At 40.0% G+C, this 26,052-nt stretch overlaps 1 protein-coding gene across 2 annotated transcripts in view; it reads left to right on the forward strand.

The window, feature by feature from the left end:
- Positions 1-1,582: 1,582 nt before the first annotated feature.
- The window catches only part of HHLA2 (HHLA2 member of B7 family), a 74,949-nt gene continuing 50,479 nt past the window's right edge, over positions 1,583-26,052 (forward strand). For both annotated transcript variants that reach the window (XM_087439559.1, XM_087439560.1), the window contains exon 1: positions 1,583-1,707. The gene's annotated coding sequence lies outside the window, so the exon portion shown is untranslated. The remainder of the gene's footprint in view (positions 1,708-26,052) is intronic.

A 26,052-nucleotide genomic window follows, 5' to 3' on the forward strand; every position in this document is an offset into this window, starting at 1 on the left:
TTACTTTCAGGTACCCTTTCCTGGAGAGGTAGTGACAAACGTGTTGCAAGGGAAAGGTGCATAACCTAAAACTGTTGATCTAGTCTCCACTTGTGGTATGAATGTTGTAGTAACATTCTCTGTGACATAAACCTCAGAGCATCCTTTATCTCTCAGCCATTGATATTCTTAAAAACCTTAATTCTATCTTTACTTCAGCTTGAACAATCTCTGCATAAAAAATATCTTTGTGTGTACGTGGTATTTCATCCTAAAACTTCAAACATGTTCAAAGACCATCAAGTTCTTCTGTTTTGTGATTCCGTGAAAGTCTGTTCTCCCCATGTGGATGCTTTAGGATCTTAGCTATTTCCTTAAACTAACATTCGAGTAGCTGTGATGTACCAGGAACTATGTGGCCCCGGGGATTCACAAGTGAAAGCCGGGATTGCCTACATCTTTAAAGGAAGTCCCAGTTTCATCTTATTTCATAATGGATCTTATTAAATAATGATAAAAGTTGGCGTGGGCGACTTTGGGGATCCTGGGAGCAGGGCAGGGGCCTCCAACTCAGCTTCCATTGGGTAGCAGGAGGCTCACCACAGATAACTCCTGAGTACAGAAGGAAAGCAAGAAAGAGATGGGAAAGAAGAGGGGAAGAGGTCCCCAAGTGTACATTGCCCTCTCCTTTAAGTGTCTCCACATGACAGGAGGGTAAAGTGGATGTGGGGAGTAATGCCTGAAGGCTAGAAAGCTGGGCAGGGCCGTATGATAAAGAGCTTTGTGAGCCCTGCTAGGGTTTGGATGATATCCTTTGATCCAGGCAGAAGAGCCCTGTTGAAGAGTCCATTGTCTTCATGAAGTATCTTTTTGTTTACTTTGTAACTTTTGTTTCCATGCATTCAACAAATATTGACCACCTACTATGTGCAAGTGTGTAGTAGGCACAATGCCTACTATGTTGGGGCGTTGTTGGGGCTACAGAGGTGAGTTAGGCACGGTCCCAAGTATCTACTACACACCTGTGCATGTGTGTGACTGAGAGAGAGAGAGAAAATACCCAATAATGATCATAACAATACATAATGTGATCGCATAAAGGCACTGCTAAGCTCTCCCCCATGGAGTTCAGGGAAGTATTTACAAAGAAGTCTCTTCTCTGAAGCTATATTTGCTAAGCTTGGGTGTTATAGCAACCAGAACTTCAATGAGAATTGTAGGATCGGATAAACTATGACTTTGTGTAGGGTTCTGACTCTTTTTCATAGAACTGTCATCACCTGCTATAACCAGCAGCACAATTTTCTTTACTACTATGTAGCAAAGTAGACAAGTTTGCTCAGGACATGGAAGTCACAGAGCAGTCCCACTGCAGGAAATTCCCTGAATCACGCTGGCGATGAAGGCTGGCACGCAGAGCGTGGAAACTAGAGTGCACCACTTCCATAGGTCAATGCTTAGCTGCTCCATTATATGATCTGTAACTAGGCATTCTGATTTCTGGACTTTCGAAATCTGCACTAATCCTAATCTGGGCGGGGTTTACATTGAAAGAAGGAGTCGTGCGTAACATCATTGGTTTCCTTAACAGGTTAAAAAGTCAAACACACTTTAGACTTCACTCTCTGACTCACTGCGTTCATCAACCCTCTCGCTCACACCTGACTTCAACCTTTATTCTTACGGACTACTTAGCATTCAACTGAAAGATAGCAATTTCTAAGCAAGGTGAGAATTTTTTTCTAAGTTGTTTTACCTAGAACTTAAAACTGGGCTTGCATGAATCAAAAATGTGTAGTTTTACTTAACATTTTATTTTTATGTTAGGAAAAAAATTGGGAGTGGTTATTTAAATTGATTTAGTGCAAATATCTATAGTGCATATATGTAAAAAAAATGCTTAATAAAAGGTTGTCTTGAAGGATCATGCCGAAATATTTCAAATAAAAGAACTTACCAAAAATGATAAAGTGCAAAAGATGAAAGTCCTAATGTTCTGATAAGATACTGAAGGATAAATGAGAAATGTCTGTTTTGAAAAGTATTTGGTGAAATTTATGTCTGAAGGTGTATTCTTACTTATAATTACTTATAATTACTTACATATAATTGTTCATCTAGTTACACTATAGAGACTTGTTGGCTGCCCCAAGGATACACTTTTTCCCCCCTCTATGGGGAAAAAAGTGGTAGTGGTTTTCTAGAAGGATCAAGTGATCTTTGAATTCTAAAATAAGAAGCTGAAGTCTGCTAGTCTCAAGGGAGAGCCATTAAGTTAATTTCATTTTTAATGCCTAAGAAAGGATTCACCAAGTTAAGATTTAATTCTCATTAAGTTCCTATTATTTGAGACTTTGGACAGTGGAAAAAAAAATTACTAAAAGATAATTTAGGTTTTCTGTGTTACTGGTACTTGACAAAGCAAACTTGAGTTGCCTCACTTCCCAGAAACTTGGAGGAAATCATTTGTGTCCAAAACAGTAAACTGATGTCATCTCCCACATTTGTAAGCATATTTCAATTAAAAGATGTAATAAAGTGTAGTGGTCAAAATCATGGTCTTCAGGGTCAAATAATCCTTGGTGTGAATACCAGCTCCACCACTGGGCAGCTGAGTATTTTTCTCTGAGTCTCAGCTTCCTAATCTGTAAAATGGGGTAGATGGGACATCCTAGGTTTGTTGTGACGATTAAATGAAACGTATGAAAGTGCTTAGCAAGGTGCCTAGTATGTAGAAAGTGTTCAACAAATATTGATCATTATTATTTCGGAATATAGATGTAAGAGGCAATTTCCTAATCATATCATAATATGATACTGTTATATCTTATTATAATACTGAGTGTCCTAAAAGTCTGGTGGTTCTTAAAGTAAATTAAAGTCCATGGATGAGAGCTCTGCCCAGTTTCAGCGTGCGGCCCAGCAGCATGCTCTATCAGTTGGCCTGTGCTGGAGAGGGGATCAATTCCTGGCTTTAGTTTTCCTGCAGATGCTTAGAGGAGACCACAGCTGTATGAATATTTTGATCAATAACTGGGGATCCTGGGTGGCTCCTCCTTGCTGTGGTCAGTAACCAGGTCTACATTGTTAAAGTTATTTTCCCTCCTGAGGCTGTCAATCAATTGGAAATTCCCAAAGACTTGTCTAGAAGTGGAAACTTTGTTCTAAACTGTTACATAATAAAACCCTCTTCTTTGAGGCTTTGAATGAATCTCTGTGGCTGACTTCCAACTCCAGACATGGAAAGATTTGCCCCAACCTGGTGGGAATGAATATCTCTTCTCTGAGAAGCTCCCCAGCAGCAGCCTAGGGGCTATCAAAGTGCCCAGTTACTTCCTGACTTCTTTTAAGCTCTGAGAAGACCAAATTGCCTACTCAGGAAAAACCCTAGTGTTTCTCAACTTCTCCCAGGTGCAACTGGCCCTTGGGTATAGACTCTCTAGGGCTCTGACCTGACTCCCCTAGAAAAGAAAACTGGGGTCCGAGTTCATTCCACTTAATTGGAGCCAAAAATAGATGTCATCCTAAAATGCCTGCTATTCTGGTTTTCTTTAACTTTGAGTTCTCCTTTCCAACACAGTACTATCTTTCTAACATATGCACACCTTTCATTGGTATTCACTTGTGGTATTTGTGTGTTAGAAATCCCTCTGATTTAGCCCAAACTAAAGTTCTCAATACATATTTTAGGGCTTCTTTTACTCCATGATCTTTAAAAATATGTATTTTTCTTTCTTTTGAGATTGACCTTACCCTTGGAGGCCGTCTCTTCTCTGGATGCTCGTTTGTAGTGGGTCTTTGTGATGATGCCCTCCATTGCATCTGTCTCTGTTGAAGCATAAGATGTGGCTAGCAGGTGCAGCTTCCTGTCATCTCTCCAGTTTCAGAATTCTTCTCTGTAAAAACTGTTAAATGTCTCTTCAGAGGCTTACTTTTAAATTCTGAGTAATGGGGGTTGCTTTTCCTTTGCTCTTGATCTTGGAATCTTGTAGTGTTTAATTGTACATCTCTCCTTGTCAGCTGTTTAGAGTTCAAACTACTAATCCCCAACCAATGAAATATTAAGATACAAACTGGAGATATGCAAATATGAACTTACAGCTTTATTACCTTAGTACTTTGTGTTTCAGATAGGGTGTCTTCTCCATTGCCACCCAGCTTCTGTCCTACACACCATCTTTGACAAGTGGGATCCTTTTTATCTAATTTAACCTAGAGGAGAGGCATTGCAGAGAACACCTCTGAAGACAAAAACCTTCTTGCCTTCTTCTGTCCCCTCCTCTAACTGCCTTAGCTGTAATCACTAGAATGTCCTGTCAATTATACAAAATCAATGTTGCTAAGACTGACGGGTAGTATTTCTATCTGTCGGGTGATAAGATTTAACACAATTTCAAATTAGGAAAGTAAGTATTTCTTCTCTTGAAAAATACCACTGTCTTATACAAAGTTCAAAACTTCATTGAACATTCTATTCCCTGTTATATCTTTAAATTTTTACTCCTTGTTTTGGGATTACCGTAGGCATATTTTTTTCTTTGAAATCTATTATAGTTAAAATGGGTCTTCCCCTCCATGCTATCCCAGCCCACTCAATCCCCACGTCGGTCTGCATTTAGAGTATTTTTAAGAACATTTTCCATATTTAAATAGACTTCCTTGATTTATGTATTCCTTGAACCATTTCATCTAATCATCTGATCTCTAAAGAATTTATACTATTTTTAAAGCTGTGCTATATTTTTTTAAAAAAACCTAAAACATTTAATGATCATTTACCTACAATTATGTAAAAAATTTTTACCATCACTTTTGATATAATTGCAAAAATCCCCTCAAGGTATGTTTCTAAGTAACATAGGCAACAAGCTAAAATATTTAGCAAAGATGTCTCATTTGTTTAAAAAATTATAAATTCAAATTAATATAAGACAAAGATGCCTCTTTTTATTAGGAAAAAACTTAAAATATCTAATGTTGGTGATTTTGAGGTGTGACAAGTACTTCCAAACATCCAAACATGGCTAGTGCAGTGTATATTACAAAACCCTTTTTGAAAACTATATCTTAGTAAATATAGAACATGCATAATCCTGGAGTCAATCTCAAATTCATACAACGCTAAGACACAATATAGAAAGCATGCTGTGGGCCGGCCCCGTGGCTTAGCGGTTAAGTGCGCGCGCTCCGCTACTGGCGGCCCAGGTTCGGATCCCGGGTGCGCACCGACGCACCGCTTCTCCGGCCATGCTGAGGCCGCGTCCCACATACAGCAACTAGAAGGATGTGCAGCTATGACACACAACTATCTACCGGGGCTTTGGGGGAAAAAAAAAAAGAGGAGGATTAACAATGGATGTTAGCTCAGAGCCGGTCTTCCTCAGCAAAAAGAGGAGGATTAGCATGGATGTTAGCTCAGGGCTGATCTTCCTCACAAAAAAAAAAAAAAAAATCACGCTGTTTCCTGACCTAGTAGCTTACTGGAAAGATCATCTCCTGGTGAGTATACTGGAATAGAGTTCTAAGGGCTAAGATGCTATTGGTAGTTAACTGTTTTCCTCTGAGATACATTATTTGCCTGTGGTAACTGTAGACAATAAAAATATGAATATTTTTTATTACCAAGACTTTTACCCCTTTTGATTATAAGGCAAAAATCCTTTGGAAATTCTAAAACTCCATCTGGTAATTATTGGTAAGGGGCCTCATTTCTGAGTTCCAAGGCTTTTATAAAAGTTAAAACTTATTGTGTATGTATTATATGCCAGTCATTGTTCTACACACTTTTATACACATTAATTTGTTTAATCCTCCAACCATCCAAGAGGTTTTATTCTCATTTCTGTCCAATGCCATAAACATAAGTATAGCAACCAGGATTTGTACCCCAATGGTCTTATTCCTTATTGGTCTTTCTCAACAAGATTAATTATGATATGCTTATATCCCTTCTGTCCAGCTGTTATCAGATATAGACAGCTATGGTCTATACCAGACTCTCTCAGTTGCCATAATTATTTCTAGAGAGTTAAATGGCAGGATTAGCTTTCATCTACACAATATAGATTTAATATTTATCCATGAGTGAGAGTATATTCAACCCTTAAGGCAGGGGCACTAGCCAGTTTAAAACCCAGCATTAAACAACCAGTAAGATCAAATGGGTGTAAAGTGACTGGGTGTCAATCCACTCTGTGACTAACTCAACCCGAGTTGTCTGCGTGACTCAAGAAAACTAGCAGCTAAGTTTATCATTAACAGTGTACTTGTGTTTAAAGATAGCCTATGGCACAATCTTGAGGAATTTGATAAGGACTCCATAATTACAATTGCGAAGCAAGTTCTTTTTACATCTTGTGTTGTTTATTCTGGGCCCAGGAATTGGAAATCCTCACTCTACTTGGGCCTTCAGTTCATCCTTAAACATTCTTTGTTCTATCACTTTTAGCTTAAAGAGCCATTTTTTAGTAGGAAGATGCAAAAAGAATAAGAATTCTATTAACTGTTAAATACATGCTGAGCAGTGGAGCCCATCCTTCTCCAGCACGAGCTCCACGCGTGGTTTTACAAAGTCCTCTCTCATTCTTAACTCTTCTCATTAGCCTTAACTCAAACTAGACTGTCCTAATTTTGAATTCATCCTTGATAATACCTTTCTAACTTTGGTTACTCTCTTTTCAAAACCTGAATTTAGAGAAACTTTTTCATTCACAAGGTTTTCTTTGGCTTTCTACCTCATTTGGGGGGAGGAAGGATTATTTGTGACACTGTTATTTGTATTGATTTGAGAGACTCCATCCATTGTGCCATTTTTTATTTTAGAGAGTTTCACCATGGAATGATAGTTAACTCCTTGGAAATGTTAAGAAGTTAGTCTTTTCTAGAGTCTATAGCAATGACTATCTATGGTCAATGGGTTTTTTTGCAAGTAACATGATTACCTTTTTATAAGTTTCTCCAATAAACAACCCATTTTGTTCTTCCTTTTTTCAGGAGAGTGGACTTGTACTGTGCTTAATTTAAAGACAGATAGCATGGGTACTGTGTGAGATGGTAGTCTGAACATTAATTTTACACTTTGTCAAACAAGGATCCTAATATCTGAGCTCATAGAGCTTTTGATGAGTAGGGGCTTTTAGTGTTTATACCCACATCCTCTCTACACCATTTTTCATGAATAGTATTAGGTACATGGAGTGGATCGCTCCCTTTTGATAGTGGGCATTCAGAAATGAGTCTTTTCTAGAACTCTCTCTGGTTATAAATTCCTGGCGAAGAGACAACTCAACTCTTTTGAATTGTAAACCGATGTGTTCATAGCTTTTTTATAGCTTTGACAGGAGTGAAGTTTTTGTACTTCTTTGGGGATGGATATCCCTTTCATTACATCTGTGTATCCTAAAATAATTCAGATGCATTGTACACCTACTGTACCATTTATCTATTGTTATGTAGCAAATTGACCCAAAATGTAGTACCTTAAAACAGCAAGCAGTCAGCTCATGGTTTCTGTAGATTGAGAATGTATATACAGCTTAGATGAGTGCCCCTGGCTCAAGGCCTCTCAGGAGGCTGCAGTCTCTTCTGAAGGCTTGATAGAAGCAGAATTTACTTCCAAGTTCACCCTCATGGTTGTTAGAAGGATTCAGTTCTTTGTGGGCTGTTGGATGTGAAGGCCTTAGTTCCTTGCTAGTTGTGAGCAAGAGGCCTCCCTCAGTTCTGTGCCATGTGGACCTCTCCATAGGGCAGCTCACAGCAGGGCAGCTGGCTCCCCAGAACAAGAGAGCAGTGAGAGCCTAAGATGGAAATCAGTCTTTTTGTAAACTTATCCTAGAAGTGATATCTCATCACTTCTGCTGCATTCTATTTGCTGGAAGTGAGTCACTAGATCTAGCTTAGATTCAAGGGGGGTGAAACTACTTAAGGGTATGAATTCTAGGAGGCAGATTACTGGGCACATCCTAGAGGTTGCCTATCACACCTATCAGGTGGAGCAGGCATATGTGCATATAAGTGTGTAGGTAAAGAAAAAAGAGTCTCAGTCAGCCATGGGCTTAATCTAATAACTTATAAGAGGCCAAGCATGATACATGCCACGGTAGAAGTGATGACATTGCAATGGGAATGTAAAGGAAAGTAGTTTGGAGGAAGATCTCAGGAAGCTTTATGGAAGATGTGAGGTTTGTGTGTGACTTTGAAAGATGGAAATGGCTTTGATAGGTGGATGTTGACAGAAAAGATATCCCAGGTGGAGGAAGCAGTGTGGATTAAGCACAGAGCACAGTCAGGAGACAGGTAAGTGACTATGACCAGAATCCTATTGTGTATGAAGATAGGGATGAAGGGCAGACATTTTAGAATGATAGCCTGGGACCAGATTTTGTATCTTAAATTTTATTTTGATATGTTTGTCAGTGTCAGGGGCGGGGAAAATCCCTTTTTCCCCCTTCCTGTTTTCTTATGGCTGGACTAATAATAAAATTGGTGTAAGACCAGATTAACAGGAGAAAACTCCATTTCATTGTGTAAATATTGGAGATCATAGAGAAATGATGCTCGGAGAGTGAACAAAGCAGGCAGTATGTATATCTTTTACACAAAGGAACAATAAATTTATGAGGAATGACAGGACAAAGAAACTTAGATTTGAGTTATGTAAATAGCAAGAAATTTAAGCAGAGTTTAGGCTTGAGGTAGTAAATTAGCAAGGTTTGTTTATGCAGGCTTCTTGGCCCTGAATTCCCCAGCTCTGGTGATAAGGATGCAGGAGGAGTACCTTTCACATGGGAGATTTATTTCCTGCTTTTAGGGAAAACAGAGACAGGAGAGTCAGAATCACCTTTTTGCTTCTCACATGACTTTAATTCGAAATAATCAATACGCTGTTGTGGGATATTTTGGGGTGGCTTGCCCTGGGCCCCAACATGGGCAACATGAATCTATTAGATATCTGAGGAGGAGAATAAACTGGTTAAAGCACATACCTGGGCCATATTCTCTGTCCTCCAGGACACGTGGTATGAAGTTAAGAGCAGGTGCTTTATACTTAGGCCTTGCCACTTGCTATGAATTTGGAATAAATTATTCAATTCCTTGACCCTCAATCTACTCATCTGTAAAATGGACATATTAGTATGTATTTTATAGAGTTATTGCAAGGATCCGGTAAAGGAATGTTTATAACATACTTAGCAAATTTCCTGCCACATCGCCAACACTTATTGAATGACTTCTGTTAATTACAAAGTGAACCACAGGAGAGCTCCTTGTGTGTGTGGGGGTGAGGGGGTCTTTCTTATTGCATAAGCCATCTTTGTGGGCAGCAAAAAGTGAAAGAGCTTTGTAAGATCAATTTTTTGGTTGTTGACTTTATTTACCTTATATATCTGGGTTTGAGTGCCCACTTGGAAGGCAAGGGCATCCAGAAACAACATTTCACCTAAGATGTGTGGCTGAAATGGTCACACCTGGACACGCCCAAAAGATAATTGGCTTCTCAGTCTCTTGACGATGCACACAGCCCGGGGTAGAAAGAGGATGGGCTTTGGAATGGGACCAGGTTCACTGCTTAAGTAACTTTGTGACTTTGAGCAATTTATTCACTCTCTGAACCTCCACTTCCTGATTTTAAATGGAGATCAAATAGGAACTTATATGGAGACTATTATAGCTCATAACTAATTATCCAGCCTTTTAACATCTTTTCAAAGATACATGTTCATGGAGAAGGCTCTCTTAACTCCTCATCTTTTTAAGCCTCTCTCTATAGGTGTTCTAATTGAAAAAATTTTTTCTCCTGTCTGGTTTATACTCCATTAGCCCTGCCAGCTAGAGAAGAGAGGGATTTCTGGGAAGGGAAAATCTCTCTTACTCTTTCATAGATTTTCCTAGAGGAAATGATCTGTAATTGATGAGTTTATTATAATCATATTTTTGAATTCTGCCTACTTAGAATCTTATTTCTCCTTTTACTATTTTACCCTTTGATCAACCTCTGCCTTCCTTCCCAAGCTGAGTTGGCAATATTTTTTTAAATCCAAAACTACATTTTCCTGTGAACTTGTTCTTACCTAACTTTTTATACCAAACCTCTTCAGACTAGAAGGATGGATATCAGAAACATGCTTCTACTTCCTAGCCAATTTAAAGTCAGCGTCTGTGGAGGTTACAGCTATGAGCTGACATGTGATGTATGCAGAGCATGTAAAATGTTACCCACTTGACTAGGATGGGGGCCTGGTGGAAAAAGCATAAAAGCTCAGCTGAAGGAATAGATACAAATTATGCCTCTGAAATCTGCAGATTTCAGATCTACAGATTTGATGTGCCTCTGAAGATGTATGTGGACAGACTGTATAGTGTACAGGGGAATAATCTCTTCCCCATGTACCTTTGACTAGGGCTTGTGGTACTGTTGAAGGGAGGGGACAGATCGACGGCTTCTACAGAATCACTTCAAAGGAGTTGTCGAGAGCTTCTTGCTCTACCCAGGTAGTTCTGAGAATTCCTGTTTCTTTCCTTTTGAACACAGGAATACTTTACTAGGGATTGCTTCAAGATTAACCAGAAGGAACCCCTGTCTCGCTCAATACTTCCTTCCAGCCTTCCTCAGTTTCCCTAGGAATAGTGGGTCCACACTCATATGCAAATCTTTGGGGCCCTGGAAAGTCATTGTGACCTTTTGCTAGTTTTCCAGCCTCAGAAAGGGTACTTCCACTGTGATGAGTAATGGATAGTTGTTTCCAGAACTGGTTGTAAGCTGTGGGCATGTTGTGTGGTTTGGGAATGCTGATTATGGAAATGAGACCAGCCTTCTCTCTTTGACCTCAGGATTGTGTAGCCCATTAAAACAAAAACATCGTAGCATTTCTTAGAGAAAAACTGTCTGGATGATATCAACAGGAGCCCACTTGCTTCAGTGGCTCAAGTGTTGTTTAAATGCCAGTGACAACTGGATTCATCTCCAATTCCTGATGTACGTGGTAGAAAGTAGGTGGGTGTAGGGAGAGGATGTGGGGAGCTTCCCTTCTTCTACTCCATTTAAGAGGATACGTACTTAATATTCTTAATTGAAAGCACTTTTTAATTTCATCATAGAATTTAAAATAATAAACACTAAAGTTAATTGTAGGATAAATTCTTTACAGGTGTTGGTTTACCACTCATTTCATCGTTGGTTGTATTCATGCTAACTGGGAATAGCGGGCCTTTATACCACATTTTTGTCTTTTGAGAGAAAGAGAAAACCCAAAGCCTTATTCAGTCTAGGGGTGCTGTGCCTAGCATTCTTTCCTGTTCACTTGGCTAGTCTCACTGTGAGAATCTAAATTTCTTCTAAAGTAACCACATCAGTTGCTAAACATTGCTCTTAGAGATTTACAAATTGACAAATTATATTAAAAATCTAATTACATGTGAGCTAAGCTAGCAGCTCTGTTGTTATCAAGATCAACTTGGCAACAAGGAAAAGAAACCTGTTTAGGCTTTTTTTCCCCCAAATAAGCTCAAAATGTTAAATAGTTTTTGTAAAAAGACCCAGGAAGTATATAATAGCCTAAGTGAAAATGGGAGCATTGAGGGAATCAAGGCTTGGAAAAGACTGTTAGTGTCATTGGAGGGAGAAGGTGGTGTAGTGGAGAGGAGAAAAGAGGTGAACACTGGATGATAGGGGGTCGTGTCAGGGTAGGATGAGTTTGAGATTTCAGGGAGTTCTGAGTGATAAGGGCAGGAATCCACCTATGGAAATGAGAGGTTAAGTGGAGAAATGACTAGTTTTGGAGTTCTTGACTTTTTCCTTACACAGTTTTGGGTTTGTTAGCACATGGGCGTCGAAATCACCCAGAGTTTTGTTAACATTGAGGATGGAGAAGGAGACTGATTTTGGTGCTAGTTTTCAAAATTTATGGCAGCTGATCAGGATTTAGTAGATAATAAATGAAGGAGGAAAGTAAGAAAGCCAAGACAGATGGTCCAAGCCACCACACATTTGTTGAAAAACATTTCATACCTAGAAAATGTATAAAGAATACTGTAACCCAACCATATAAGCCCCACCCAGCTTAAAAACAGTTGACACTCCCTAAGTATCCTCCTGTGTAGAAGCAAGGGTCACTTCAGAAGAAATTTCAGTTCTCACAGTGAGATCCAGAAGCCCTGAAGATACAGAAGTGATGGTTTGGAAAGAGTATTGTTGTAGAAGGAGATGGTCAGCTTTATTGGCAGATTCCGGTGTGAGAGAAGGTGGGAAATGAGTCGCCCCTTGTTAAGAAAAAGGCGAAGCAGGGGAAATGGCGCCTTTGGGAATGAAGCAGGTTTCAATGGGGCCTGGAAGGCAGCGGAAATCTAAGCAGTTTATGGGTCAAGGGCAGTTTATCGTGGAATGATGTTTTCAGAGGGCACATGGAAGAGATTTGAGAGGAGCAGGAGAATTAAGATGCCAGGTCAGAACACGGAACCTGGGAAAAGGAATGTATGAGAAGATGCGTGTGAAATGCCAGCCTCAGCAGAGACATGAGGGGGGGAAGGAGCAGCTCAGAGCTTTCAAGCACAACCTGCCAGGGGGTTTCAGTGTATTTTTTTGTGTGTCTTAGCTACTACAAGCAGCTCCTTAACCAAAGATTTAGGTACAAATGATTTATTAAAACAGTGCTCCCAGGAGAAACCAGTTGGAGAGTGGGGGAAGTGAGTGTGACGGGAGGGATGAGAAAATAACCAAGATGAGCCAATGATATGCAAAACATTGTTTCCCTGGGCTTCTAGGAAACAAACTTCTCATCAAAAAGTGCTGGCTGAAGCTCCTTTTCATCGGGGTTTGGTTGTGTGTGGATGTCAGGCCTGAGACTTCTGCAGCCACTTTATTACCATGAGGAAAGCCAGGTTGTATATGGAGCAAACCCAGGGGAGGCAAAGCAGAGACATGGGACCTGGTACCATGAGTCCTGGATCATCAGCCTGAGTCTCCCATAATTATGTTTTTCAGAAAATTTCCTTTTTGTCTAAGCCAGTTTGTTCCAGAATTTTGTTGTTGTTGTTGTTATTGTTTACAATAGAATTCTAAATTCTCAAACACTATTTTAAGAATCCTATCATGCTTATCTAAATATGCTTTGATCTTGGGATTGAGAGTAATCAAAATGGCTAATGACATCAAATATTTAGGATTAGCTTCCAACACAGCTGAAATATTGCATAGCTTTACAATTAAATGAAAGAAAATTTTCTTTTCCATTGGAAAGGGAAAAGGAGATCATACACCCACAAATATCTCTTCTAATTTATGCTTTCTGGTCTTGGAGTTAGTCTTTTTAAAATTTGAGAGTGAAGAGACCTAGGCCCTCCAAGCCAATTTTCCCCATTGAATTTAGCTTTTTATTTTATATGCAAAACAACTTTATATTCTAAGTGTGCTTCATGGATTACATTTCTAATTCTTGTACATTCTTGTGCTCTTATTTTTGTGTGCTCTGACACAGTTCTGGAAGTTGTCGTTGAAGGGCTTTTTACCATCCTTTTGTCTGGCCTGTGAATTCCAGAGACGTGACAGCAGAAATAGACGATGAAATTCAAGTATACCCTTGCTGTACTTTCCCCACTGTTATTCATTTCCTTTTCTGAAGATTCCAGACACATCTGCTGTTTTCTGAGAAATTTGCTGTGTTCTCCAGCTATCTTCTTGCAGTCTGTTTTCTTAAGGTACCTCCTATACCACGCAAAAATTCTCTCCCCATGGTTTTCTCCCACCACAACCCGAAGTCGGTTGAACTTCCCTCCTCCGCCACCAATTATTTCAAGTCCTCTTGTCTCCTCCATCCCTATTTTCTTCCTTAGCCTAATTTGAGAGACTCCATTACTCCTCTTTTCCTTTTGAAGTTTTGAGGGTTGCCCACTGTAGTTTGACACATTCTTGTCGCCTTTCCTTGGAAGAGTTCTACCTTGGTCTCCCTCAGCTGAGCAGCCTCAAGGTTGTCTTGCCTACCTCTCTCTTCTTGGAACCAAGCAGTGTATTTTCCTTCCCACTTCTCTCTGCCTTCTACCTTACCCTTCCTGCCATCTTTTCTCTCGTGCTTCCAAGTTGGTTTAATCTCAGCGACTCATTTGCTGAGCACCTCCTATGAACTGAGCCGAGGTATCGGTGGGTATTCTCATTTTAGAATAAAGTTGAGAAATGTTTGGGGTTTAGGAAATAAAGTGAGTAAGGATCTGAGATTTGATTTCTGTGTTGCTATTTATATTTGCCATCTAATTGACGCAAGAATGCATACTTACTAGTTACATAGATCTAATTTTTCTAGTTGGGAAATGAATTTTAATATGAAGAATTAATAATCTGACCTTTTTATGGTATATAGATTTAGTTAGAGGAGAGACTACCTTGTTTCATTTTCTGTTTTACTGTATGAGGAGGGTTAATTAGTCACAAGATAATAATCTGAAATATGCACTAGATTAACTAGAAACCTGTAAATATTTTACTACCCAGGCTTCCACCTACCTTCCGTCATTTTGCTGATGGTATGTTGACACATTTAACATCAATCTCAACTTACTGCCCTGCTAATTGTACTTTGATTTGTTCAAGGTACAGCTGAGGATTCCGTGATTCTGACAATCCAAGATATTCAATTCTGTTCAAGGCAGGTCACGTGCTTTTTTGAACTGGGTCTTCAGTTTTTTTCTTTTCCCCAGCTCTCTCGTAGCCACTCAGCATTTTGTTGCTTCAGGGCTTTTCTCAGGTCAAAAGTGGCTGCTACTTTAGTAAGTGCCTTTTCCTCGTTCTTTTTTGGGGGACCTAACTCAGAAGAGATTATGCAACAGGGTCCTGAAGTTGAAGTGAGAGGAGGTAGGAAGGAAGAGGAGAAAAGGAATTCCCTGAGGGCATTTAATAGAAATATCTCCTTCTGGTGCTCCATTTCTCTCCTAGACTGGCTCTCTCCATGGAAACAGCACACACCCACAGGAAATAAAACATCATAGGTGTTTCTGTGTAGACTGGCTGTCTCCATGAAAACAGCACACACCCACAGGATAATAAAACACCATGGAGTCAGCATTCTCTGTTGTCTTGTGCGGAGAAGTCACACTTTTTCCTCTTTGCCACTGCTGCCTCTTTGTTGCTTGATTGTTTAGGCAAAAAAAGTAAAATTTTATTTCCCCTCCCCTTTTATTTGATATTCAGCTTAATGAGGGTATGCCTTGATCCTGAGCATTCTGTATCAATTTGTCCTGGAACATTGGATGTTCTTTTAATCAACAATTCAATTTTGTCTTCGTTTCAGAGAAATTTTCTTCTATTTATCTATGTATCAAAGGCTTGATTTGAAGGGCTCTTGACTTGAAGGGCCGATAACAATTATCCCTTTATTGCATCATCTATGTTCTACAGCTTAACACTATTGAATTGCATTCATTTCTTCTTTCATCTGAGTTATCAGAGTATGTCAAATCTTTCTATACTATGGTGTGAGATAATAGAAAATATATATATTGGTCTCTGCCCCCGTTCCTGGCAGAGAGCTCCTAAAACCCTTGTAATTTCCTAAGTGATAAGATAACTAGGAGCATGGCTTGTTCTAATATTTGGTCTTTGAGCTGCACCTGATACAGGGTTCCTGAAACCCTTGTAAATTCCTAAATGATAAGAGCACTAGGAGCATCTCTTGTTCTAATGAGGAGACTCGGAGTGGGCCCCTGGATGGATCCTGGATGGGAACTGGTCACCAGAAAGACCAAGCCATGACTAGAAGCTTGGAATTTTCAGCCCCATCCTCCCTTCTCTAGAGACAGGAGAGGGGCTGGAAATGGAGTTAATTGATCATGACTTTGTGATGAAGCCCCCATAAAAATCCCAAAATCATGGGGTTCGGAGAGCTTCCAAGTGTGTGAACATATCCACGTACCTGGTTGACGCACCCCAGCTCCACTGGGACAGAAGCTCCTGTGCTCAAGACCCTCCCAGACCTTGCCTTGTGTATCTCTTCATCTGGCTGTTCATCTGTGTCCCTTATCAAATCCTTTAATAAACTGGTATAGTGTTTCCCTAAGTTCTATGAGCCACTCTAGCAAATAGTCAAATCCAAGGGGAGGAGGTCATGGGAACCTCCAATTTACAACCAAGTCGAACAGAAGTTGTGGATAATCTGGTGACCTACACTTGCAATTGGCATCTGAAGTGGGGAGCAGTCTCCTGGGACTATCCAGGTAGATAGTGTCAGAATTGAGTTAAATTGTAGGACACTCAGCTGGTGTCACAGGATTGCTTAGTAGGGGAAAAAACCCACACGTTTGGTGATCACAAATGTCAGAAGTGAAGTCTTCTTTGTGAGTAGTAAAGGAGACACATAGAAGGAAAACTGTAGGTTTTTAAAAAAATATATGGGGCCAGTCCTGTGGCTTAGCGGTTAAGTGCGTGTGCTCCACTACTGGCGGCCTGGGTTCGGATCCTGGGCGTGCACCGACGCACTGCTTCTCCCGCCGTGCTGAGGCCGCGTCCCACATACAGCAACTAGAAGGATGTGCAACTATGACATACAACTATCTACTGGGGCTTTGGGGGAGAAAAAAAAAAGGAGGAGGATTGGCAATAGATGTTAGCTCAGAGCCGGTCTTCCTCAGCAAAAAGAGGAAGATTAGCATGGATGTTAGCTCAGGGCTGATCTTCCTCACACAAAAAAAATAATAATAATAAAATATATGGTCATTGGTGGCTTTCAGTAGTATTTCTTCTGTACTTAGCTAGCTCTATATTGTTATTCTCCCTAGAAATTTTAATGCCTTTTTTTTCCCTTAGATCTACAATTCCATTTTCTTCTTATTCTTTCATTTATCTTGTTTTTGTCTACTTGTTTTATTGTATACATGTTCTGGGCATTATCTTCTAGAATGGACTTAATATAAGTGAAGGCTTTCTTTCTGTTCTCTGAACCGTTTTATTCTAGGTTGGGTTTTATTTTATTTTTTAGTCATTTGCATGTTATTCCTGCACCCTCACCCCTTTTTGGACTATGGTATATATTGCGTATTTAGTGTGTCATTTCTTTATTTTGCTCAGTTAGTGACTAAACAGTCAAACTGCTCTGACATAGTATGTGTGATGGGTTCTTGATTTTTGTTCCTGTTGTATCTGAGACTTAGGACCACTATTACAACCACTAGTGCCACCACCTCACATCAAGGAACTCTTTGAGGTCTGGGTATTTTGTATTCTATTCTCATTTTCTTAGCCTGAGTTATTGGCCAGGGGTAGACATTAAGCTGTGTGCAGTTTTTGTTAGACAACTGGGCTGAAGTGTTTTTTTTTAAATCTGTTAAGAATTCCATTCCAGTGTTTACACCAGTTAGTTGGTGTCTGTGTGTGTGTGTGTGTGTGTGTGTGTGTGTGTGTGTGTGTGTTTCTAAGAGGGAATACATCAGGGGGCTTTGGATGATTGCTCTCAGTTCAAGGTACAGTTGTGTTAGCTGTACTTCCACTGTAGAGTCAACTCTGTTATTTATGTTCCTGTTTCTTTCCTACTACTCCCCAGGGAAGAAAAAAAGGAGAAAAATGATTTCTTTCCAAATGTGGGTATTATATTAGTTTCCTAAGGCTCCCATAACAAATTACCACAAACATGGTGGCTTAAAACAACAAAAACTTGGGGCCAGCCCGGTGGCACAAGCGGTTAAGTGCACGCGCTCTGCTGCGGTGGCCCAGGGTTCACCGGTTTGGATCCCGGGTGCACCGACGCACCGCTTGTCAAGCCATGCTGTGGTGGCATCCCATATAAAGTGGAGGAAGATGGGCACGGATGTTAGCCCAGGGCCTGTCTTCCTCAGCAAAAAAAAAAAAAAGAGGAGGATTGGCAGATGTTAGCACAGGGCTGATCTTCCTCACAAAAAAAAAAAAACTTATTTTCTCAGAGTTCTGAAGGCTAGAAGTCTGAAATCAGGGTGTCAGCAAGGCCATACTGCCTTCGAAGGCTCTAGGGGAGTATTCTTCCTTGTCTCTTCCAGCTTCTGGTGACTGCTTGCATTTCTTGACTTTCGGCAGCATCACTTCAGTCTCTGCCTCCTTCTCATGGCCTTCCTGTGTGTCTGTGTGTCCTTTCCTGTCTCTCATTGGACTTAGGGTACAGCCTAATCCGGTGAGATTTTGTCTTGATCCTTACCTTAATTACATCTGCAAAGACTCTATTTCCAAATAAGCTCACATTCTGGGCTCTAGGTAGACATGAATTTTGATGAGACACTAGTCAACCCACTATGGGTATATTAGGAAGAACTTTCAAGATTTTGTCAACACACCCACAAATCTCCTGGGTCACTGAGGGTTGGCTGTACCCCTCTACTAAAGCGCATAGCTCATGTCCTGCAGACCTCTAACCTCTCTAAATCTGGTAAATTGCTCCTTCAACCCAGGGTAATAAGCACTCTCTTCCCTGATTCTAGCCTTGGGGGTGCAGTTTCATCCTTGTTAGTTTCCTTTAACTCTGCCCATTGCTTTGTAAATAACCACATTAGTAAACTATTCTTGAATACCTCAATTTATTGGCCTATTTGCTGCTCAGTTCCTGCCTGATTCTGCATCCTTACCTTATATCTGATTTTAAAGGGAGTATTTCTATTTCCCCATTGAAGACTATATTTGTTATAGGTTTTTCAAGTATATGCTTTATCATATTTAAAAAAGTCTTTTGCTCATTTAATGAGTTTTTAAGATTATTTTGCATATTATCAATTTTTTCTTCATTTATTCAGATGATTGGCTTTTCACTTTTAATCTGTTTAATGTGTTGTCTTAACCTGGGTTCTCTAGGAAACAGAACCTGAAGCAAGGATTAAAATGCTAGTGTTTTATTTGGGAGGCGCAAACCCAGAACAGTGAGAGAGAAGGAAAATGGAAGTGAGGCAAGGGAAGGTGGGGAGCTTTGTGTAGGGATGGATTAGCATGCTGGCTACTGCTTGATGAATAGCCAAAGCGACCCAGCAGTTCTCTTGGTAGCTGCATTTGCTCAGCATCAGGGACTTTTCTGAACAGGCTGTATAGAGAACTGTGTCTCCAAGCAGTACATGGGAGGAAGGAAGGGGAGGGGGAATTCGTCTGTCCATATCTGTTTCCTTTTGGTTGAAGTTTACCCCACAGGAAGTAAACGATCCTATATATCCACGTTTCTTCATCTAGTCCCTTTGATGGCAGCTCAGAATACCAGGTTCTATGCCCTGCAGTATGGTGTTTCCTTCAAGCGCAGAAGTATGAGATGTCAGACACTCCAGGTATATGGCTGGTTGGCTCAGTTCTGCAGTGGTGGCCAAAAGGGAGGGTCTGGTACTAATCAGGGCAAATGACTAATCAGGTCCTGACAGTGATGGTAAGGTCTGTGAAGCATTTGAGCCAAGGGAATCTGAACACACACACAGATTTGGGTCCAACACGTGTGGTAAGTCACATTTATAGGTCTTTCTAATATTAAACCTTTGGATTCCTGGAGAAAATCCAACTTGGTCACTGTGGTAGCCATGAAAATGTAGGGCTCAGATCTCCTGCTGTGCAGAGTAGAGTTGATTGACAGCCTCAGTTGCTGCCCTCTGGATTAACCACCACCTTCATGTTATGGCCATGCTTACCCAGGCCATGGTTGATCTCACCTGATGCTCAGCCATTATTTACTCAGCCGATGATTGAGCACAGTGGTGATGCTAATGCAGGCTCATTCCTGAGAGTCTCGGGCATCCTCTGGTGGGTGCCTGGCTGAAGGATTCCCCAAGGGTCTTGCCAAAACCTTCTTAGAACTGCACTGCAGTCTGAGGCTCTTTGTACTCCATTTCCTCCTGTCTGACTTCTGTTTCCTCACCTTTATCCTTCACAGGAGTTTCCCCTCAATAAATCTCTTGCACATATTATCCCATCTTGGTGTCTGCTTCTTGGAGGACATGATTAGCACAGTCATGGTATATTATCTGTTTAAACATTGCTAGACTTGGTTTACTAACATTTTGTCTAGATTATCGTATCTACTCTCCTGAGTGAAATTTTGTCCTCACGTTATCTTTGCCTGGTTTTAATACCAAGGTGACACTGTCCTTAGAATTTGGTAGAATTCATCTAGAAAACCATCTGGGCCCGCTGAGTGTGTGTGTATGTGTGTGTGTGTGTGTGTCTGTGTAGGAAAGTTTTTAACTATTATTTAGTCTGTTTAATGATTATAGGATTCTTTAAGCTTTCTATTTTTTGTGTGTGTGTGACAGTTTTGTAAAGAAAAGATTCCCAGAAAACTGTTTCAAATCCATTTGCATAAAGTTGCTGATATTATCTTTTCAAATCTCTGCTTTATTTATAGTTATGCCACGTTTTTCATAGTAACACTTTTTCTCATTTAATTTTGCCAGTTTGTCTATTGTTAATTTTATTAGTCTTGTCAATTTTTGACTTTAACCTTTTCTATTGTTTATATAATTTCTATTTCATTTATTTCCATTATATTTTCCTGTTATTTTCTTTGTTGTTTTATTTTTCTAACTTCTTAGATTTTACCCTTATTTCATAAATTTTCAACATTTCATTTTAATATCAGTGTTTATGACTATAAATTTTCCTTAAAGGACTGCTTTTATTGCGTTCTACATGTTTGCATATGTTGTATTTTTAAATTTCTTTTTTTAAATTAAAAAAAATAATTTTAGAGTTATAGAAAAGTCGCAAGAATATTACAGAGAGTTCCTGCTTACTTTCATCCAACTTTCCCTATGTCGACATCTTATATAACTGTGGTTCATTTGTCAAAACTAAGAAATTAGCAGTGGTAAAATACTGTTAACTAAACTACAGATTTTATTTGAATTTCATCAGTTTTTCCATAGTTTTTATTTTCTATCCCAACCAACCCAGGATACCACATTGCATTCAGTGGTTATATCTCCTTAATCTTCTCTAATCTGCAACGGTTTCTCAGTCTTTCCTTGTTTTTGTGACCTTGACAGTTTTGAGGTATAATGATCAGACTTTTATTGACTCTCTCAATTTGGCTTTGTCTGTTGTTTCTCTCCTAATTAGATTGGGGTTGTGGGTTTTGTGGCAAAATACTACACAAGTGAAGAACCTTTCTCATCATATTAAGGGTACATGACATATGTTAGCCTTGATCACTTGGTTTAGGTGATGTCTGCCTGGTTTTTTCACTGTGAAGTTACTATTTTCCCACTTTCCATACCTTATTTGTTAGAACTGAGTGACTTAAGTCCAGCTCACACTCAAAGGGAGGGGAATTAAGCTCCACCTTTTGGAGGGGGGTGGTATGTACTATATATTCTTTGCAATTCTTTGGTAAGGAAAAAAGTTATTTATTCAACTATTTATATCAGTATGGACATATGGATTTTTGGGGGGGGGCCGCTTTATAATCCCATATTATAAATTATTTTGCTGCTTAAAATTTCCAGCTTTGGCCATCAAGGGCTCTTTGAGGTCAATGCCTGCGTCCTTTTGATGTACCCCCACTTCTTTTCTTTAATTAGTGCTTTCTTTCCCCTCTCTATCACTTCCCAAATGTTTTCCCATACCATTCATATTTACTTAGACTAGAGCAAATATATTTTTCTAGAGATAAATTCTAGGCTAAATTAATAAAAGATATTATTTTATCCCCGGTTTGATATTTATTCATAGAAAGAAATGTCTTACATGGATAAAAAGCAGTTTATATATTAAATTGCTTTCAGGGGAAAAAATATCTGAAGAATGCAAAATTTGTCAAAAGTGTCAGTTAATACCCTTGTGTGATTTTCATCAATCATATTCTGTTGGAGTTAATGGCATATTGTTCCCCTCTTACTTGGAAAAAATCAGCTGGCTTAATTGTTAATTTTTTTGAAATTTCTTGGCAAGTCAGAGTAATTCATTTGGATTATCGAGAGAAATTTTATAGTATAGTGGTCTGAATTCTGATTCTCAAAAGTTGTTAATCACTGAGAATTAACTGCATCCCAGATCCATACTGGCAGTGAGAATGAATTTGCCTGTGAGCTCTGATTAGGGATTTGATTTCTCATCTCAGCAGATAGGGAACTGGATGCCCCTCTGGTGCATCTCAAAATTTGATTTGAGAGCTTGAGAGACCATTTAAAATTTGGATTTGGGGAAAATGGGAGTACTTGGTATACTATATTCTAAATATTTGACTCTATGTCATTTGCCCTGGTATATGAGTTCCCTGAAGGTAGAAACATTTTTTTTAATGCAACATTTACCAGGCATATTCAATGATCATTTATTTTAACAAATGATGTTTTGGCAACTGTGTGCTAATATGCCCACACATAAATATTATTTCTTGCATAAGATTTTATTCACCAGAATGCGATATGGATTTGGTCGAGGGTTATAGCTTATAGATCTTCCAGGTTGTTTTAAAGACATATAGAGTTGAGAACACTTACAGAATTCTACTATTTATTTTCCTCAGTTTACTAAATGGAAATGAGTGTGCATGTCTGCATGTAGTATATATACTTGGAAAATTGCTCCACCCATAGCAAACCTGTGTATATATGTTTTTTCAGCTACTTAATTTGCAAGTGGTAGAGAACAAGACCTGGGACTCTTGTCTTTCCATGTTTCCTAATAAGCCTGTAATCACTTCGTTAAGCCCCTAGGGGCAGCCATCCTTTAAACTCTCTGTTGAGTAGTCCTGGCACAAGTACTGACAAATAATTAAGACACATGTGATTGTGCCCACTAAATTTGGACCTCTGGTTAATGCTTAATTATATTATTTAGCGTATGGTGAAACATTTCAGATGATGGCTAACATTTTGAAAATATCAAGTAATATCAAATATTAAGTATTGTTTACTCAGATATATGAAGGATAAAATGGAAATTCAAGCAAAGGGAAGGTTCTGCCAAGTCAACCTGTGTCAAAACTATTAACAGAATGGAACTCATTCTTACTGTTACCTTCAAAATACTCCAACTTTTTCTTTCCCTTTGCCTCGATTTAATTTGGAGTTGGGAATGGGCACCGGGAGGAGCTTTCAATGTTGGTCTCTTCCACAGTTTGAGAAGTAGGGACCGAGCTAGAACAACACGTTGGATACATCTGATGGCATTAACTAAGACCCGGCATGAATTTCATTACTTCTTTTTTGATCTACAGAGATGTGTGTGTCCCCAAATTAGTTTATTCTAGATAATGGCAGAGAGAATGGAGGACATATGGCTGCTTTGGTGTGCATACAACTCGGTTGGTACGAACAGAAGTGTGCAGAGGTACTGCCGCTGCTGCCAGTCACCTGATACTGGCTCTCATTTTCTTTCTGCACTTCCCCTGTCATCACCAGGAGGTGCAGTTCCATGGCCCCTTTTCCCTCTGGCTTCTGGATAGCTTTGGCCAGTAGGAAGCACAGGCAGAAAACTGGAGAGGAAGGGAGAAGCCAGGTTATTCCCCCCATCCTTACTTCCTGAGGTGTCTCCTCTGCATCCTCTGAGGGGTTCTAGCTCCCCTCCAGACAGTCCTGACTGCTAACATCACCTTCCATTGTCCCTCCAGCCCTAGGGGTTGTAGCAGCTTCTTGTTACTGTTAACCATTGGATTGCCTCATTTGTGGCTGTTGTTCCCCAACTCTCCCATCACTCATGTGGCCAATTTCCTGTAATTAATTTCTCCTTTATGAAAGACTTATGGTTGTTGCTGTTTCCTGGCTGGACCTTGCAGACTACTAGCTATGTCAATGGACAGGCATCAGTAAGAACAGTAGCCCCATTGATGTTCTGCCTAGATCCTGTTTTCTGGGCAGGTGCATCCAACATCCAGCTGCTATGAGTGTTGGCTACTAATGGCTCACGGATGCATTCTTCTCCAGAGAATTGCCCTTGCCCAAAGACGCCTGGGAGACTATGCTCTCCCACCGGGGGCGGCCCATGGCCAATGACCAACTGATTTGAGAGTGTAAAACGATGACTCCTTGCCTTAAGGATGAACAAGTCTGTGGTGCCATTCATCAGAGAGCAGACTTCAACCAAGCCCATCTTTGCTTGGCTTCTTTTCCTTCTCTGTCCTACTTCCCTTACTTCCTTACAGCTTTCCCTTGAAAGCGCACCCTCAGAAAACCAACTGCATGAGCATCCCCATCTCTGGCCCTGCGTCATGGGAACCTGACTTAAGAAAGTATGTTTTATAGAAAAAAAATGGCGAAACTCTGTTACTCTGATGAAATGGTTAAGTGGAAGTTATGAACAGAGCTTCAATTACAGTTCCTAACACAGAAGTGATGGTGAGAATGAAAAAAGCAATAGCTGAACATCTCGAGGAATCCACAGTTGTTGGAGAACTCAGAGTTTTAATATCTAGAAACATAATGCCTTACAAAATTAAGAAGGTTTAGAAAGGCTACATGTTATAGTGAAAAGATGATATTGTGCTTTTGGCTAGTTGAGTGTGGAGCCCCAAGAGTTTTCAAGAGTAAAAATGCCTGGGGGTGATAAGAAATGCAAGTCTGATCTTAGACTAGAATTATAAACTCTGTTAGACAATTATATGAAGGCAGCTTTTCTCAGACTTGAATAATATAGAATTCTCCTTTTTTGGAAAAAAATCTCTTGTATCTCCAGTATCGACTTAAATGATTCTTAGTTTTCTTAAATGATTTTTACTTTTTTGGGGGGGTAGCCACTAGTGGCACCTTCCATGTGGTATGTCAATTGGGCTTCAGTTGATGAAAACATATCACTTACATAAGTCTGCCCCTGTCCTTATTAACATGGGATAAAATCGTACAACTTGATGCTAAACAAAGGGAACACTGACACTGAAATTTGGTAGTAGCTTTTTAAAGTGGTCATCCAGGAGAGCCAGAATATTGGTCATTTTATTGCAAAATGAAAATAAAGTTCCTAAGTGACTTTTAGATCACAAAGAATACATCCTTGGACCAGTTGGGGGTGGGGGAATCATAACAGGCAAAGAAGGTGGAAGGGTGAAACTCGACAGTGAGCATCTCGGGCTCAGGTTTCAGGGGAACAAAGGTGGTGCAGGGAGCAGGACTATGATTCAGGGGGAGGAAAACCAGGAATAAAAGAAGGTCAACCCAGTGGTGCATTATTATTAGGTCACCACTTCCAGTTACTGTGTTCAATCCTTTGGGACCCTTCTGAGGAACATCAGGAAACGTGTTTCAGAACCATTAGCATTTATCCATCCCTTTCGGTCCTCCCATGGACATTACCTTCTACACATTTCTGGACTCAGTGTGTGTGTGTGTGTGTGTGTGTATGCGTGCATGAAGAAGCATAGTAAGAGAATTCCTATGGCACTCTCACTTCCCACTTCAGAATCTTCTAGGCAATGGTCTAGTCTCAGGGCAAGGTGCCCCAGGCTACCCCTGCAGTCAGCTGGTTGAAGCCTTTGCAGAGCTGGTTGCTGCAGCATGGCCAGAATAAGAGGTTTACTAAGTGGATTAAAGTCGTGCCCAGCAGGTGTCCTTATAGGCTACTACGTGTAGCATGAGGGATAGCCACAGAGAAGTGAAAAGACTTGATCTGGAGTGAGATCTGGCTCTTTATCACACAGAAGCTAATCTCTGTGACCTTGGGCAAGTCAGTCCTAATTTACTAGTGCGAAATTGAGGCTGAAGGTGTTTAGCAACTGACCTTCCATTATATTCCTTTGCAGGGTTAAAATCACTTCATGAGAGCCTTTCCCTTTTCTCCCCAGCCCCCAACTAAGTCCTCCTTAATCTGCAAGGTACACTTCAAATACAATCCTTGAGGGTCTATGGATGGCTTCACAGAGGAAGTATCGCTTTCTCTTCTGCGTGTCCATTGTTCCTAGCATAAGTCTAGCATGTACCATGTTTAGTATAATCATCTGTCCCTTCATTTCTGCTAGACTGGACTGCACGGGACACACTGATTTTTGTCTCTGTGCCCACAACTCTGGCAAGTTGGCAATCAAACTCTTATACTAACAAGTGCCTATGAAAATACTTGATCCAGAGAAAGATTAAGGGGGAACAACAGTAAAGGAGGTGGGAGAACAGCAATAGAACTGCATTCCAATGCTTGTGAGCACCTACTCTTGTTACCAGGGGTAAAGCAAATCCATG

Source organism: Ceratotherium simum, chromosome 15, assembly GCF_057802395.1.
Source record: "Ceratotherium simum simum isolate JZ-2026a chromosome 15, ASM5780239v1, whole genome shotgun sequence".
In the NCBI taxonomy this organism is placed as follows: Eukaryota; Metazoa; Chordata; class Mammalia; order Perissodactyla; family Rhinocerotidae; genus Ceratotherium; species Ceratotherium simum.